At 29.8% G+C, this 20,316-nt stretch overlaps 1 long non-coding RNA gene across 2 annotated transcripts in view; it reads left to right on the plus strand.

The window, feature by feature from the left end:
• Positions 1 to 20,316, plus strand: part of LOC126902821 (uncharacterized) — a 55,384-nt gene that overhangs the window by 27,025 nt on the left and 8,043 nt on the right. For both annotated transcript variants that reach the window (XR_007703347.1, XR_007703346.1), the window contains 2 exons: positions 14,289 to 14,376; positions 14,436 to 14,550. This is a non-coding gene — a long non-coding RNA (uncharacterized LOC126902821). The remainder of the gene's footprint in view (positions 1 to 14,288; positions 14,377 to 14,435; positions 14,551 to 20,316) is intronic.

The raw sequence follows: 20,316 nt of genomic DNA on the forward strand, positions 1-20,316 counted from the left end.
ATTAAATTGAAACCACCGTGACAAATCATAACTCTTTTTAATAGGTCGTTTTACATTGAAAGTTTAAATAAAAACAGCTGTACGATGATAACTCCTTGAAAATGATTTCAATTTTTAACTGTTAGTAATTTAAAACATTAAACAAACTTTACAATGTTTATTAGTGAAACGTCCGTAAAAACACTACTAAACATCGTCTGGCAATGTATTGCTTTCCAATGGATTTCGATGGATCCTTATAAAATTGGATTGATTGCTCTCAAGAGTTCCACTACACTACGAGTATTGTGAAACACAGATTGAATAGCTCAAGTGATGTTATCGTTGAAAGTGTAAAACGTTGTACCGTTAAGAAATTTACGACGACGTTGTGGTTTCAAAAATCTATAAAGCTAATAGGTTTAACTTACGATGGCAATTTTCGCGGAAATGAAACGTTTGTTCATGTAATATGAAAGTTTTTGAGGTATCTTATAGTAATATCGTGGTCGTCTGCGCGTTCCCCGAAAGTTGCAAACGAGAATGGAAGAGGGAGAAGAGACACGTGACATACGTGCGGTTTCCCCGAGAGTTTAATTAATCTAGGCAAGAATGTGTTCCGTCGGTCTACACACACTCTCATATATCGTGTGTGTGAAATATGACCAAAGAAAAAAATAAATGGCGGATAGCTCCAGCTCATTTCTCATACGTTCTTTTTTCTTTTTATCATACCGGCGGTTCATCGCACTTAATAACCCCCGCGCTGTTTTTCTTCTTAGTTTTCTTTTATCCTGTCTTATTTATTTATCTCAGTATCCTTTTTCTCAACTCGCAGGTCTCCCACCCGGCCAAATCATTTCGAGAATAACAATGAAGACTGTTCTAATTCCGGTATTGTATAAGAACGGAAGAACTGAGGTTTTTATTAACGTCCAAAAGCTCTGTGCTGGCGTTTTAATATATATATGTACATGTATTTATTTATTTATATGTGTGTGTGTGTGTATAGTGAATTAAAAGTCGAGGAAGGTAGTGGCCAGTCTTACTCCGGAAACGTAGGGATGGAAAGATGTACGATTCTGGTTACAATGAAGTAATATAAAATGAAAAATCGTATTAATTCCGAAAAAGTATAATAATAAAAGTTATGAGCAGAATCTAAAATGAGCGAACACAACCCAAGGGCGTTGGCGATATACACCTGCTGCGATGATAAATGAACGATAACGTTGGTGTAATGGACCTTCGTGTATTATGTATGTACACGGAGCGAAATCTGGAAAGATTTTTCAGTTTCAATATGGGTAAAATTATTTTTATGAGGAGACCTTGTAAATATTATACGACAAACAAATTTACAATCGCAAAATACTAAATCACAATTGAATTTGTTTTATCATCTAAATTTATTAATTTCCCGTAAGACATAGTCTCCGAAATTTTTATCAAAAAATAAAATCATATTAATGCAAGTACTTGCTATGGGAAAAACATTTCTGCTTAAAAAGATATCTCGTATTACATTCAACAAAATGTTGCTCTCTTATTTAAGTTGAGATTACATTGGATAACTATTGGCACGCATTAAAAATTTACAAATAGATTAACATACATAATCTATCTTCATAGTTTGTCGAAAATACATTTTAAATTATACAAAACGTTCACTTGGTCTACTTGAGAAGTCAACCGGATAATTTTTATAATTTAAAAATAAATTTCCTGCTAAACATGGTAAATTATTCGGATTTGTTAAGTGTGTTAATCTAAAAACAGAAATTAGAGAATATTTTTTATGGTTAGTCGAATAAGAAATGAAATTGTTATGTATGCAAGTATAAATAAATTATTTCTCTATAGTTTTGTATAGTCAAAATAACATGATGGGCCCTTTCTACAATCAACATAGTAAAACAAGCATAAAAATAATTAAAAATCCAGGAAAATATGTGATTTCTTTGTTGTAATGTTGTATTGTGTCGATAAAAATAATTAACTTGGTGTTGTGAAGATGCTATATGATTACTATAAAATATCATTCTAATATATGTGTATGTGTGTGAAGTGTTACGAGATGTGTATCTTAATTTTACCTTTGTAAATACGTTTTGTTTTGAATTTAATGATAGCTTATTTATGTAAAAAATAATTAACAAAAGATTGTTTTCATTGTAAAAATATATTATTTCGGAATAATAATATTACGCAGACTAATGAAAAAAAAAAAATAGAAGTTTCCTGTAACTACAGTTTACAAGAAATAATTGATGTATAATCTGTGTTTTTAAAAGTAATTACATTTATAAATTACTTTATACTACTCGCACTTAATGTAAATAAATAATTTTTACATTTAAACTATCGAAAAATATCACGTTCATTTCAAATATCTATCAAAACTATTTCGTTATAAACTTAAATAGTCTGTCCATGAAAATTCTCAGCTCGCACTGGACCGATTTTGTTGGTATGTGCGTCGAAAGAATCTGATCTAGTTAAACCTATCGTTGCCAAAAATTGGAAAAACTTTTTTGGTATGCTTTTAATGACAACATAATATGTTCATAAACTATTTTTGAATGATCATGTTTACGAATGTTTTTTAATTTTACATTTACTACGATCAGTTAATACAATATTTTGTATTTATCAAAATAATTTGTAATCGATGTTTGCAATGAATATTTTACTGTGATTTGAATATTTTTCTTCAATATTAAAACCAAAATTGTATTACTCTACAGCTAGAAATCAGTAAAATTAATATAATTTTTTATATTTAAAATTTTTATGCCAACTATGTGTTTGACTTTCAGTCGTGCAACAGTTTAATGTGCCACATTGTGAACAGTCGTTGACACGATAAAAATTATTGGTCGTTCGAGGAAGTTAAACGCTGTGGCGGTGGAAATGGGCAACGGGTTTCCAAGCAGTAGAATAAAGTGTGCAAAACGATTGTACTGGCTTGCACTAATCGCAAATTGGCCGTTAGCTGGGCCGGTTGCTTGGCAACAGGCCAAAGCGATCGTTTCCTGATTTTCATCAGCCACGAGTCGCCCGGGCATTAATTCTTTATATCGACATTCTATTTAGGGGTTTACCGTGTCTACTTATACAGTTATACCTTGATAGTAGACTTTAATTTTGGCCATCGTCGAGATTTACTTTCCGAATAATACAATCTGATAATGGAGAAAATAAGTAGCAAGATCGTATGTCCATTTATTAAGTATTTACTACTTTTCTTTTTTTAGTGTTAAACCACTGGCCAACTGTGAACTTTTGTTTCGGACGCCTTTTTTCAACTTTTAATGACTCAAAGTGATTAGTTTTACGCAACTGTTAGTTGATTTAACTAACGGCTTTTAAATTAAAATATTAATAAAACGTTTGAGTAAAAAAAAAAAAAAATGTGTGTGGTGCATTAAAGCTCGGTTAATTTTATTTGAAATTTCGTTCGGCGACAAAGTGTGTAAATACAGAAGCGTTTACATATTCATCTCATCCTTAGTTTTGTTTCCGTTGCCGCTGAAAATACCGAATCATATCTGTTTTACTAATCTTGCAATCGCCACAGCGTCGTCCTAAGTGTGGCATTCTGCAAGTTATTTTTCTCACAGTGACATTGGTCTGTTCATCCTCATATACACAATACCATCGCCATTTTGTCTTCCCCTTCATTTTCTCTACTAACGGCAGTAACATTGAAAATAATTAAACGATAAGCCGGAAATGTCAAAAACGTTTTCCGCAACTGCGAACACAAAGCTTCACACAGTCAACGTACAAAATCGTTGATGTAACCTATACTTTGGCTTAATTAAACCGTATAACCATTCGTGGTTGTTTTCTATTTTGTTGAACCGGCCAGAGCTACTATACATCAAAAGACAAACAAGACTCGTTTGTTAGATGACTGTTTGTTGAAGTAGATAAAGGAAAAAATCTTACGAATTCGCATTAAAAAAAAAAAAGACCAAACGCATACGTATACAAGCTCTGCAGCTTTTTCTTTAAAGAAATTGCTTTTCCGCCTCGATTTTGCTACACAAAAGAATTGGGACGAACGTTAGCTCGCTGGGGGATAAAAGGAACAAGAATTTAGTTACATTCTCCACAATGCGATAACAATCCTCCGAGGGATGGCGAATAAGTTTGCCTCGTCACCAAACATGGTTATCTTCGGCGTTTGATGTTTTGTGTGTTAGTCTATGCGTACAAGTTATTTTTTCCTTCGACTTATTGCATTTGATGCCACAGGCTATCGCTGTGTGTCGTCTTCAGGGAAAAAACATTCGCAGTTATTCGACCTAAATGTATAAGAAAACAGAAAGAGTACATAGTCAAATCATATTATTTTTGTCGGTTTACTTCAGTTAAAACTTAAAAGTTGTATTAAAGTACAATGATATTTTTCCTATAACGACTCGTGTGTCATGTTTTTCTCATATAATACAATCTTATAAAATATGAAAGTTATATTAGTATCGACATCATTCTCCGGTATGCAGATTTAGAAATTCGTTTAAAATAAACATAAGAATCCCTCGATTTGTTACCCAGAATTGTGTATTAATTAAATTCCAACTAAATTAACTGTCAAAACTCCTACTTTATTCGAAATAAATTATTGTTCCGAATAAAATTTATCTGTGAATTGAAAACTATACATTTATTGAAACGATTAGATAGATGATCTACATGAAATCGAATAAGTAATACGTTTCACTGTCTGGTTTACTATTTATCCTGAACTGAGATTAAAAAAATTCAATTGGACTTGGTCACTGGAGTAAGGTAAAAACGATATTATGTTGAATGGTTGAAAACATTTCTGACTAATAAAAATACACTAGAAAAATAACAAGACTCAACATAATGGCCTATAATTTACCACGAAAGTGGATATGTCTCCCAAGTTGTTCGTTACAGAGCTGATTTAGATTTGATTTAATATGAATCGATTTGATGATATATTACTCAATTATTTATCGTATGAGAATTATTTGTGCGAGTACACATTATACGTAGAATATTGTGCTTCCTTTTTTATATTCCATGAGCTACATCCCAACCTGTTATGCACTTGAAATAAGTACAGTTATATTCAATTACGTCGAATATACTTTAAAGCCGTGTATAATGGATGTGTGATTGATAAGAGAAAAACGCGCGTGGTTTATTCCATTATTATATTTTTTTATTATTATTATATTACTAGTGTATATTATTATTATTTGTTGTCTGGTACTTCTGTTAGTCAATATTTCACGTTCAATTTAAGGAAAATTGTGTGAGAACGGAATAATATCTATTACGAATTTTTAGATTTCAATTTGCCTTGGTTTTTTACTACTTGTTTTCTTTTGTCGGTCACTTATCGTCGTATTAATAATTCCGTTTATTTGTTCCAACTGAAAGCTTTATTATTATATTATACACAAACGAAGAAAAAATGCTTTATTTGCTATTTTACTGTGGCTAAGTAAACTATAAACCAAATATCGTTTATTAAATTATGTCATTTACATTCATTTATTTTTTATTCAGTTGTAACTTATTCCTGCTTTTTATTGTTTAATTTCATATTTAATTTAAAAATATATTTAACTGATTGAAATAATATATTAAAGAATTGCTTAATTTTAAATATTTTATAAATAAAGAATTACACAGGACAAGAAATAATGAACAATTTTCTGTTGCTATAAAATTTTTGTGAATTCTGTGGGAATTTCGATGCTGATTACGAATTTAGATTAAAATTTGTTTAATCGAAAGTAGTTTTTGAGATATTTACTAATTGATAATTTAACAATTAAATCATTAAAAAAAACCTATAATTTAACTGCGGTTTTGTCGGTTTTTATACTGTAAAACAAACAATTGGTATTTTTAAACTTCTTACAAAATTATCTATCTATTAGTAGAAATTTCATAATTATGAGATTTCCTAAAAATAATTACAGTAGAAAGTTTAGCTTTACTTTTGAAAAATGCTTGTCAAACTGACATATAAAGGTCTATAAAATACGTCAAACTTGACGGATAATCCACAACTCCTTTTCAACATCATCAAATTATATAAGAAATGTTAAAAAATAAATACATTTTTCAATTTATATAATGGTTTAATCATCACTTAATTGCTAACTAATAGTTATCTCAAAATAATCATAATTTTTAATCACGTGTAAAATGATTTTATTTGTTTTTGAACGTAAAAAATTAATGCATGAATTTTTTAGTTAATTGTTATTATAACGACCATTTTTATAATTTTAATATGATTTCATCTAATGAGGTTGAAATAGTTTCATGACTTGGGATAAATGCATTGCTNGTTGAAATAGTTTCATGACTTGGGATAAATGCATTGCTCCATCACTTGGTCCGTCTTTGTGTGTGTGTTATATCAAAAAGAAAAAAACGAATTCATATCCTTTTCCACTCGACGCGTAAACGTCGGAAATAAACCGAAAGGGCGATTATCCCTCATGTATAAAGCTCCTCGGGCTTTTAAACGTTTTGGTATTTCGATCGGTCATAGTCCAGTCAGGCTGACAGACCCCAAAAACCGACACGTCATCATATGCACACATTGTATACAGAGCGGTGTGAGGGTGGTCCGGACATTCAAATCCTCTTATTCTGTGAACGTTTCCCTGTCCTTATTCCTATACTTATTTTTCTCCTCCGGGTTTACTTGCTTCACCCGTGACCCTTTGCATGCGGCTTGGGAGCAATTGTTAGTGGCCTTTAGGGGTCATCTATTCTTTGAAAGTTACAATCCCAAAAGGCTATGTCAATTCGTTTTTTTTTCATCTTTTTATATTTATATATATATATATTTTGCCGCCTCGAGAACACCTCAGGCCTCATGCCTTTTATATTCCATTTTATATACGGGGATTCTGCCACCAATGATATTACTATTATTATTATTATTGTTTTCAGCAAAATGATTATACCTTACCGGATTTTCCCTTTGTTTTACAAGAACGGTGACAGTTTTTCGGTCCACGTGGACCGAATTCATAAGTTTGGCCATTTATGTGCTTTTCGAGGCTCGCCATTTCACAACTACACACCATCAAATATCTTTATGCCATTGTGTGTTGCTTTAAAAATGACTTTTGTGCCGAACTGTTAATTTACATATTATGTTTAGAATTTATTTAATTTAAGTACTAATTACATGACAAAACAATAGTTGTTCTCTATGATGTTAAAAAATTAAAAATAATAGTGTTTTCGTAAGCAAATTCACTAAAATAAAAAATATAGAAATGAAGAAAGGTATCAAACAGTAAAAAATAAATAATACAATTTGAAGATGTAATTGAATAGAAAGAATTTGTTTGTGTTTTAGATTCGATGCGAAGCTGAGAAGGTATTGGTTTTACTAAGATGTGTTTTTTTTTTTTTTTTTTTTTGTTACCACTTTTTCTCAGCTCTCACCGAACCGATTTCTTTCAATGATACGTCAAAAGATCACAAATCGTATCTAGTCGAAGACATTACCCTTAAAAATTGAAAAAAATTCCCTCGTTCCCCGTAAAAGGGGGAAACCTCCAAAAAAATTACAAATTTAAAAATCGCTAATTTTCGAAATTTTTTCAATTTTTTTTACTTAAAAGTGCCATAACTTTTTCAAAAATAAACATATCAATATAATTCTTTTTTATATAGATGCATAATATCATTACCTTTCATTTGGTATATTTTTTTCATAAATTTAACCCTTAACCTGCCCACAAGGGGGGATTTAAAATGACAACTTTTTCACAAAAAATTAATTTTTTTAACTTAAATTTTGAAAATGTTCCGGAAGGTCTGACACTTTTATATATATCTTAAATTAAAGCTAATGTAATATGCTTTATCATGAAAAAAAAAAATTTCGGACTTTATCTTATCTTCATGGTGAAAATGGCTACCGAATGCTATTTTTGTGTGAAAATTTTCGATTTTGTATTTTCCATTTTTAACTTTATTATGCTATAACTTTTTGAAAAATGTATGAATCATTACAATTTTTTTATGAGAAGTAGTATTTATATAGATCTTTCATTCGACATACTGTTTTTTTAAATCGGACCATTTCCCTAAATACAGGGGGGATTCAAAACATAAAAATGCATATAGAAAGTAGAACTTTTTCAACTTAACTTTTGAAAGTGTTCCGGAAGGTCTGACACTTTTATATATATCTTAAATTAAAGCTAATGTAATATACTTTATAATGGTAAAAAAAAATTTCGGACTTTATTTTATCTTCATGGTGAAAACAGACATTAAACTTAATAAAAAAAATACGATTTTTGTAAAAAAATTCTTTTTTATATTTTTAACTTTATAATGCTATAACTTCTCGAAAGATGTATGGATCAATATAATTCTTTTTTTTGTAGATTGCATGATGTCTTTACCTATCATTTGGTATATTTTTTTATAAATCTGACTTTTTACCTGCCTACAGGGGGGGATTCAAAATTTTTGTCATTAAGGTGACCAAAACAATTGTATGCGTTTTGTGCACATTTTAGTTTCGATGCGAAATTTTTTTTTTATATGTGACTCTTTACATGCCCACGGGGGGGGATTTAAAAAGACAACTTTTTCACAAAAAATTGACTTTTTCAATTTAAATTTTTAAAGTGTTCCGGAAAGTCTGACACTTTTCTATATATATTAATTTAAAGCTAATGTAATCTACTTTATTATGTAAAAAAAAAATTTCGGACTTTATTTTGTCCTCACGGTGAAAATGGCTACCAAATGATATTATTGTGTGAAAATTCTCAATTTTATTTTTTACATTTTTAACTTTATAATGCTATAACTTATTGAAAAGTGTATTGATCAATATAATTTTTTTATGGGAAATACTATTTTTTAATAATCCCTTTTTCATTCGACATACTTTATCTTAATCAGGATATTAATAAGGAACTAGCAGTTTATGAAGCTTTTGGAATAACCCACCAATTTTTTAAAATTAAACACTATCTAAAGATTTGCATCGAAGCGTTTTTTTTTGATAGTGATTTTAATCACTGTCAGATATCATTATACTTGATCCAACTATGCCACGTCTCCACTGTGCCGCGACCCCCCTGTGCTGGGTTTTTTTAATATTTGGTTGGCGTAGACATTTTAATCAAAACAGATTCTATTCTGTAATATTATTTATTAGTTTTTATTGTTACTTATACGCCAAGTATTTTATTTTTATGATGTCGTTGTTAATATTAAAATTATATGTAAAAGTGATTTTTAAGAATATATTTTTTTTTAAATTATAGCGATGAAACTTAATTTCTGAAAAATTACACAAATGATGACTTATTTATGATTGCTTCAAAGTTTTTCATTTTATTATTACTTTTTATCGCTTCAATTATTAATTAGCAATACAACATTTTTTTCTAGATATCAAATGAAATTATAGATTGTTTTAAACTAAAGTTTAAAAATATCTTTTCATATTTTATAAAAACGAATAATTACTATAAAATTAAGAAAATAAAAACATAATGGTTTTATAAAAACTTTTACTATTACATAAAAGTATGTCAAATAACAGATTCCATTAAAACTTAGATTTATTTATCTTTAAATAATTTTATTTTGAAACAAAAAAATAAACAAATCTATACTAAATTGTATAGTTATTTAAATGTCAACTGATATTTTTTTGTCTTCTCAATCCATCTGTTGAGTTAGTTCCAAAATATTCAACTAGATAGCTTGTCTATGTATTGACAAATTAATGAAAGTAGCTTATAGAGTTCCCTTAAATGTTCTTAAATATTAATTAGATAAAATTAATTTTTAACTTTTGTTACTCGAACGATAAACTGTTTGATTGTTAAATACTTTACTTTTCTCTAAATTATTTTTGTGTACTTAACAAAAAACACAATTTTGCGGCTGTAAATCCGGAGTACTTTTATTATTTAAATATAAGTAATTATTATGCAGCAAAATTTTGTCTTTTCGTTAGGAGTTTAAAATATGATTAACATGAGTAATTATTATTATTATTATTATAATGAAGCAATCAATGATTAACGTGCACTGGATTCTTTATTTATTTTCCAAACAATCGATCGAGGTTGGTTTTTAAGGATAGTAACTACGGTAGCGAACGAATAACTACATGAATAAAAGAACACACCCACCACCGTCCTCGTCACTCTGACAAATTTCTTTACGCTCAATATGTATTTATTCTCAGATCGTAGCTACCATCTTTACCGTTGTGAAAAGTTCAAAGGTCCCGGGAAACGCAGAGAGATACGCCACATGAATAAAGCATTATGCTGATCCCACTCTCTTTCCCTTCGGCCTCCGGCTCTTGCAAATCCCTTTTGTGCTTGTGTGAACGCCACCACTCTTTTCGTCACACACCAATTCTAAAACTTGTCGCTTGTCCCGCCTCGCTTACTCTCATCTATCATAATGCAGAAATTATTTTAGAGTACACCACATGTTTCGTTGAGATATCAAAAACACGAATTTTGTCATCAGGATTAAAGGAAGTCTTGTAGTTCTTTGATAACTTTCAATAGGTTTTCGATATCGAGATCTTAGTGTCCTGGAAACAATAGTTTTATAATTTTATTAATTGAAATATCCAGTCATGATTGTTTATGTTGTTATCTGATTCGGACTAAAATATATCCACTGAATATGAAAACCTGAGCGACTATAATACGAGTACATCACAGATTTATAAACCTTATACACCATACGCTTATATGTACATCTATATGTATATATATATCAGTAATGTTATTATTAAGCGAGTGTTCCGAGAAGATACAAAAGGAAAAGTCTTGATTGGCCTCATCTGCGAGGGAAAAATAGTGTTGTCCGGTCGGCAATATCATTCCAATTACAGCTGACCCTTGAGTTGGCAACGGACTGGTCGAAAGAAGGGTGTCTACGAAAGGAGGGTCAACCATCGCAAAACAAGGGAACTTGCCGAATGTTTAGTTTTTGGGTTCGATTAGCAAAAACTGTAGCAATTTTAAAATGCTTACAGTTTTAGTGCCGGAAACGTGCAATACGATTTTTATGTAATGAGTCAAATATTTTCAATACCCAGTTATGTTTATTAGTGTGTATATTAAGCATAAGCGTGGTTGATATATTTCTAAACTAGTAAATTTCATTATAAGCGGTCCAGACTAACAATCGTTTAATTAGAGTATCAATGTTAGAGAATTTATTTGATGTTAGGCTAAAAGTGTGATTTTATATCAAATGTAAATTTGTTGTTAATAGTAACTTTTAAAAGACATCTACAGAATTATTTAAAAAATTAGTCGAATTGAGAATCGAACGGATCTTTTCTGATGGTCGCCCTGCACGCATATCTATGCAATCACTCGAACTAATTAACCTTGACAGTCCGTCTGCAGTACACGTAAACAGTAGTGTAACCCTTTTCAAATGAAGATACATACCGTGTATAACCTTATTACAAGTTATGACAGGCAAATCAGGCGCGGTTCGTTGGTGACGACGGGGTTATCACACACTGACGGTATTTGATAACACAATAGGGTACCGTGCAGTGTATGAGACGTGTATAATAAGAATAATAATGATATTATGTATGCGTATAGTGAACAGGGCCTATTTGTCATTTGTTATGAGACTCTCATCTCTATTTCTCCCTATGCGTTTTGTTCCGACAAACGTTATAATAATAATAATAATTTGTTTTGTGTACTATAGTAATAATATTATATACCCAACACCGATCGTATAATGATATGTATACACATATCATTATTACTCGATATTATCATTGTTGTTGTTATTATTATTATTGAGACGCTACTACATTTTTTTCTCATTCTTTAACGGCCGTAACGCCGTTTTTGTACGACGAAGGGGATATTTCTTTTTCTTTTCGAATTACAATCGGTCGACTGTTTTACTAAACGCGGCTGCGTTGATGGGTACCAATCGACAATAATAATAATATAATAATGTAATAATAACAAATGACGTTATGCACGGGTGTAGTATCGTGCATTAAGAAGTGACATGCACTGCTGGCTGCTGTCCACCGAAGACGAAGACGGCTCCCTAAAGCCATATCGAAATGGTAAAAAAAAATTTCATATTAATAATACACAAAAATGTTACAGTAATACATAACGTTAACCTCATTCTCGAGCTTAGTGTGTTGACGGTTGGTAACATTTTATCAATCGTGGAATAATTTCCACGCTTTTACATTCAAACGGAGTGATCAAGACGCAAAGAAAACGTTGCAGCCGTAGAAGCAAACGAAATACTGTTGATGATGATAATAACCACTATCATATTAAATTAACGTGTCCATTTCGGTTTTCTCCTATAGCCAATTACTTTACTTAGTATAAAGATATTGTTATTTATATGTATTTTCAACGGTCACGAATGGAAAACGCGAAAGAATCCTACAAAAAAGTATAATGGCATTATAATGTAGGTGCACGTGTATGGAGTTAAATCTGTAAAAAGCAAAACAAAATAATGTAGATCACGTGCGGCATATCCGTTCGTGCGTTTATTTTGCCGATACGCTGTACCATTCACTGGACATTACAATAATCTTGTGCCCCGTAGTGTAATGGCCGTAGTAATACATGTAATTGTCGTTGCTATCTCAGCTCATCGATTTTCGTTCGCATCGGCAAATCTGTCTGAGCGCGTCGTTTCGGAAGTATAGTTCATTAATTTTACTCGCTCATTCGTTAGTTTCTTAAATCAATTATCGACTATGTCTTTCTCGAGTATAACTCAATGGATACTAAACACTTATAGAACTTTACAACTACAAAACAACACGTAGAAAATGACACGCGCCAAAAGAATAATTATAAAAATTATTACCGTCCACAACCATTAAACGTTATATTTACAAATAACGACGCCTATTAATGATTTCAGATTTTGCAATGCAAACCCCATAAACTAAATTATTATGAATAATTATGTTTTATGTAGTTAACACATTTTAGAATAGAAAAACTACTGTAGACAATTGTCTTTTATTCTATCTCGCCAATAAATTATGTGAATGACGATGAAATCAATTTTATAGTCAATTGGCGTTCTAATTTAACTCGGTTTAAAATTGTATTTTCTGAAATTAAATTAATTTTATTAATTTAATTAATAAATTAATTTTATTTTTAAAAAGAAGCGAAAAGAAAATAACATTTTTCATCACTTTATTAGGTCTTTTAAATTCTCCATCAAAAACGTTTTTAAATAAAAAAACCTGTGTTATATACATAACATAATTTTAATAATCTAAAAATAAATCCCAGTAAGCGAAAAAAATTGCCAATATCTTGCTCCTCATTAAATAGTTTCTATAAATGATAAAAAATATGAATATAATTAATGCAAATTATTTTAAATATTTAAAAATAAAATTTATACGTATTACAAACAATTATAGTAAATTGAAAATTGCAATAAATTTATATCGTAATATGTTTAAAATAAAGTCAACACTTTACCTAACAGTAATTATTTAAAAATGACAATTTTTTACTCGATAAAATCAATTTTTAGTAAATTTAAATCCTTAAAACATAACGAGACAAGGTATTAACATTGCAGTCACATTTTTTTCACACTATATTCTGTTATGTTTTAATAACATGTAGATAATGTCATTATAAATTTAAATTTATACATCGTCTAAAACACGTGTAGATATGAAGATAGTATTAAACAGAAATTTTACATTACTCTTTTTTAAATACTATCGAGCTTATAAGTATCAAAAGATAAATTTTTTCTATTAAATTTAAACGTTATCAAGTGAAACTAAAGTATCACTTAGCTAAAGAATAATTTTAATAGGTTAATGTCAATTCTGCGATTTATAGCTTTCGAGATTAAAATGCCAACCGCAATTGACTATAAGTCATTGTTCTAAGAGTAGAATGTATTAAGTTTCGATTATCACTGTTGGCTTAAATTGATATTAGTGTAAATTTTATACAATCGGCAGACGTTTATATACGAACTTATCATATCGAATTATGCTCTATAGTTCATTGTATTATGAAAGAATCTGTTTATCAGTTTGTGAAATATATGAGTGACATTTTGTAACAAATTTTTAGACGTTAAGTAAAGGATGAAAGTCATTATATTTATTGTAAGAGTGAAATGAATTTTATCAATCATAACTTACTCCTAAATTGTTGCATATCAAGATTTAATTGTGTTATCACCCGTATTAAAATAAATGCTAATACTTCTATGATTTATTATTTTAGGTGTGATCATTATGTGAATTCTGAATTCCGAAATTAGTTAAGACGAACAAATCAAATAAAAGAATAATATACTCGGAGTGCATGCAAAGTTTGTATACAATTTCCATGGAAGTTTCAATGATTAACGTTTTGTTTGTGATTTAATAGTTAACCGGAAACGTCGTCCGAAATTGTCGTATCTAAACTAAGGAAAACGGTCTCGGACAGTATTGAAATTGTCAAATAAATGGAGTGAATTGACGTACTGCGGCGAAAAAAATAAGTACGACTGCGTGTGTGTATCGGTATAATAATATATATAATTCAATAATGACAACAATATACACAAGGTGGAGATGTGATTGTAATAACAATGTAATAATAATAAAAATAATAATGGTAATGGTAATAATGACGAATCGGATCGGTTCGGGTTAATAATTTCTGTGTGCTGGAACGAAAGGCGACGGACCACCCACCGGTGCGGAACGAACATAAAAAACGTCTTTAGCCTATCAAAAAACGGCCCGTGGCGGCCGTCGCTTACATATTCGCCGTGTTGTTTTTTGCAATGACACATTTTTGATTGGAGGAGACGTTAGATGTTTCGATGGTTATAACGAGAATTTTTTTTTATCACTCGACGTCCATTTGTCTTCATGGGAATGCAAATTTTGCCTCGGCGTGACTAATTGGCATACGTACATCGTATGCGTTTAATACTCATTATGTGGTCCGTCATTATTACTATATTATCATTTATATATATAAATAGTTCAATAAGAAGAACACTGGATTTGCTTGTTAAGTTGGTATAAAAATTGTTGAATTGTATTCTGTTAAATGTTCAGCTAATGTGAATATTTTTTATGAAAAATTTTAGAAATTGGGAATATTGTAACAAATCGTATTTTCAATTATTAACAAAATTTTATTAGTTTTAAGATATCAAATATTTTATAAATTGCAGCGGTTAAAACTCGACTTCTCATAATCCCTAATTTGATAGATATTTATCCGATTTTCTTATTTCTAAGCTTTGACTATAAAAATTGTGGTAAACAATCAATATTTTCATCTACGGTCACCCGTGTAAACAAATAAGAATAAATGAATAAATGAATAAATGTGAAATATGCAGTTTTTTTTCTATTTTAAAGTTTTTAAATGTCCAAGTATGGTTTTATTTTAGGATAATTCATTTTAACATATTTTGTTGGCATTAATAAATTATCGGTTCTTTATTTTTAAAGTTTGGTAATGTAAAAGTTTTCAAATTTAAGTTACACAATTTATATAAGGGGTCAAACAAATTTATTCACTCATATTGCTTACTTTTATCATTTAAGCTCCAACAAATTAATTTATCTTCAAATTATTAGTTTTTATAAATAGAAATACGATCTTCTTATTTAAGATTGCTACAGATTTTGTTTATTTCTCATCTTAAGCGCTTTGATTGCTTAACGTTAACATCAACAGTAAATTGCTCCAGCAGTCTCAAGGGCCAGTTTTGTATCAAATTCACCTAATCGTTCGTTTGTACGTGTTTTTTTTATAAAATTTCTATGAATGTGATGATAGGGTTGTCTGCATACAGTAAAGATTCTTCTTTTTAATAGGTGAAAGTATTAATATAATCAACCGTTTTTAGTTGTTAAAAAAATTTAATAAACTGTAAGATAATAATGTTCTATTAAAAAATAGTAATTCATTTACACAATAACTTACATCATCTTTTGATACCACGGTAAATCCATTAGAATCCTAAGATCTGTATTTGGGTAACGTAACTCTAAAAATATACCAATCATCATAAAATTTTCTAAATGAACAATGAAATCACCAGACCATGTATATATTTTTAAATAGGTATAATCATATTTTATTAATTTTGTTCAGTTACGTACTTTATTTTTTATCTAATAAGTGTAATAAATAGCTATTTTAAATCCTTTTTCATATCATTTTAGTAATGAATAAACATTTCGATATACATTTTGACGGATAAAAAGTATTTTACACGACAAAAAGAAAAACAAATTGCAGTAATGATCGATTCTATGGTAGATTATTACAGATGAATAATAATTGTGAAAATGTAATGTATTCACTATTCGAACAAGCAGATGATTTTAAGACGACCATATTTGAATACGGAGCACCAATGGTTGATCAGTATAGATGTTTCCTGGGGGAGAGGGTTATAACGACGATATATTACGGAAGGGTGAAAGGATAAAAAAACTTTGCCGGCAGTATTTCGCCGTCGCTATTTTTCCATGGTGACCGTCCGATAAAAAAGCAACTGCTTTTCTTACATTGGCGAATAAAAAAATATATATATTCGCGAGCACTTTATAAGCGAAAAGAAAGAAACGAGAGAGGAGAGGAAGGATAAAGGCGCACTGTGGCCGTTTTCTGTCCCAGAGATTTCTTTTACGTCACTCCGTCCCCACAGGAACTCGAGAAATAATGTATACGACACGCGGGTTTTCCTCTACGCTTACATGGACATGGGCACACACTCATATATATATTTGCCAGGCCGATTGTAAATGTGCTAGCTTTACACATGATTGCGTCCGAACGGTTGCCAATGGTTACGAGGCACACACGAAGCTGCCTACGGCGGCCCGTCCCTGTCGTGGGATTTTAATACAACTACCGCCGCCTCCGACTTTCGTTGCGGTAAAAATAATGCCTGCACACACCGTTTCTCTCCCTCCCTCCGACCGTATCCTCCTGCACGTCCTTATCGTTATTTTCTTTCCTGCTCCCCCCCCCTCTTCTTTTGGGAAACGGCTGTTTTGCAAAATCGCAAGCAATAATCAATAATTATACAAACACACAGCAGCACACACACAAGTACCCCTTGTTGTTGTTGTTGTTGTTGTATCCGCCGTTGCTTTGTGGTGCTGCTACTACCGCTTACTGTATACCTTTTTACTCCCCGGGATACGGCACCGATGGCAGAGGCGGCGTCGGCGATTAGCAGAGAACAGTATTACTCGGGAGCAACGGACGATTTGCTGGAGGAGAACAACATTAGGGAATAAAAGTGGGACTGAGTTGTTAGTACGTTTAACATCATATTTAGCTTCCGCGTACATTTCTTAGTCTCCCCCGATTCGTGCAGCGAGTGCTTTTGACACGAAGGGACCCAAAATATGATTGATTCGTCTTTGGTCGAACCAAAACCAACAATTTATTAAGTGTTAAAAAAAAATCTAAATTTTTTAATTGTTCGCTACACACATTGTTCACGTCGTTACTTTTTTCATTGATAGTACAATATTGAATACAATTTCAATTCAAACAGAAAATATGTGACTTATTTTTGAATAATTGATTTTCAATAACAAATAGGAGAACATGGATATTAATTTTTACGATTTTTTTTATTGATCGATAAAAAAGGAATAGATATTGACGACGTTTTGCGATTAATTTTGTTTGTGATAAATAATATGTTAGTTTATATAACGTATTGCTTACACTCGTTAAGTAGACAAAGTATATTTTAAGTTGAAGACAGTTGTTAATAGATTTACTTATTTTTAACATTATAAAAAGAAATGTTCGATATATTAGTTGAATTATAATTAACACTTATACTAATATAAATATATATAATATACGTCATCAGAACATGATTAACGTACAAATATCTTGCCGACAAGGACTTAATTTCGTTTATTTCATGCACTTTTTAGATACAATCTAATGATATATGTGGTATTCGTTCCAGAAAGAAGTTATCATAAGTACATAGTGTATTTCATTGCGTTTAATATAATAGTATAGGTGAAGCGTAATAAGAAATGTACTAACAATATTTTAATTAACCAACACCTAACGGTAGCAATGGATGCAACGGTTATCAATGAATATTTATGATAAATGCTTCTTGAATTTCCGTTTTTGGCGAGATGTGTTATTAAATAAAAAAATATTACACAAACATGAGAACAAAAATTTCGTTCTGATAATTTAACCTTTAAATTGCCCTCTCTATTATAATATGATGTGGCATTGTTATAATTATAATATCTGGTAGGTTTAGTGTTACTATAATTTTGACAGTTATCCTATAAACACATAGTAATCATGATAGTTAAAACAAAAAACCTGTAATTTTTCCTTAACCGGACGTATCGGTTACAATAAACACTTTTATAAAAAAAAATATGTAAAGTGTAGCAAATATTTATAGGTTTATTTTTTTTATGTAATTCATGATAAAATGTCCATAAGAAAAACAGGAAACATTAAATCTACTAAAAAGTTAATTTTTGTTTTATAAAATATTCGTTGTTATAGCTGTAATCATTAGATAGAAAAGAAAATTATAATTATTGTTATTAGTAAAGATTTTAATTATAATATAAAAAATTCAAGAAAAATAAAGAATATAGTATAATAGTAAAATAGTAGAAAGTAGAATTAAAATTAATAATTAAAGTATACATATGTTTATACATTTAAAACTAACCAAGTAACTGAAATCAATTATAAGTTCTATAGAACTTGTAATATTTCATATACGAAATGCGCTTTCGTAATTAATTCTTTTTAATTTGTTCTAAGTTATTACACAATACATTTACTATAATATTAATTGTGTCAAGAATCTAGTTGTAGTTTTTTATTAACTATTAAAATAATTTTTGTTTTTAAAGATTTTTAATAATTATCTGATAAAAAATATTGTTTAATAAGACAATGTATGTTAATATTTCGTATACTTTTTACTATAGCACTTATAATTAGTTAATTCCATTACACATTTATTTTAATTAATATTTACATTTTAAATTTATGTATTTAAAATTAAAATAATTTAGATTAAGGAATCGGATATTTTATGTGATAATTTTTTTTACTTCTGTCAGTTGTCCAATAACATAACTCTAAATATGAAATAAATAAGGTGATCTAAGGAAAAAGTTCAATATTCATAAATCGGTTTTCGTGTCTCATAACATAGTTTTCATGTGGACCTGATGTTGGTAGGTCGGAAGGCGTGGAAGCTCGTTCAGGCGTTCGCTGAATCCGTCTTGAAAAAGAAGGAGGAAGTGGAACGCCTGAGACAGAAGCAGCTACGCTACCCCGCACAAGAGGACCTGAGGCGCTGGTTTAATCCAGTGCCTTAGGTTCTTGTTTTTGTGTTATTTGTGTTCTGTGAGTTATTTTGCCAAACCTCCCGGAAAAACCTGAAAAAAGCCTAACGGCAGTTCCAGGGCGACCCATAGTAATGCCAATCTTTTATAAAAAAAAAATAATAATTTTTCATTAAAAAATTGTATTAATTAAACAAGACACGAAAAATAAAATGATTTATCGAACAATAACGTTAAAATATTTTTTATTTAATCATGGAATGCAAAAGTAAAATTATAACGTCCGTATGACACGCTACGGCTTAGAGTATAATAAATAAGTTTAATTCTGTATAAATAACTTACAATATTTAAGTTGTCAAAAACAAAATAATAATTTTACAAACAGTCAAAAATATTTCTTTATTATATATTTTTTCATAACTATGAACTTCTAATTTTGTTTATAATTAACATTAAAAAAAAGAAATAATAATAATAATAATAATAATAATATTAAAAATACTTTAGGAACATTAAATTTTTAACCAATAATTTTTCTAAATAAAAATTAATTAAAAAAAAACGATAACACTGTGGGGTTGTGGCATATTGGAGACATTACATAGTTAGGTCCAGTATAGATTTAATCTGAAAGTGATTAAAATCACTATCATAAGAAACGCTTCGATGCAAATCTGTAGATAGTGTTTAATTTTAAAATATTGATGGATAATTGCAAAATCAACATCAACTTCTATTAAAATAAAATACAAAACCCATAATTATCATACAAAAATAGTATATTTTTCAATATGGTAGCCATTTGCGTATAGAAGATAGATCGTCGGGACAAATTTTTTTTTTTCATTTTGTAGTACATAAAATAAGCTTTAATTTTATATATGTTTAAAGGACGCAGTATTTCCGGAACATTTTCAAAAATT

The sequence above is a fragment of the Daktulosphaira vitifoliae genome, unplaced genomic scaffold, assembly GCF_025091365.1.
Source record: "Daktulosphaira vitifoliae isolate Bord-2020 unplaced genomic scaffold, ASM2509136v1 Scaffold_1, whole genome shotgun sequence".
Classification (NCBI taxonomy): Eukaryota; Metazoa; Arthropoda; class Insecta; order Hemiptera; family Phylloxeridae; genus Daktulosphaira; species Daktulosphaira vitifoliae.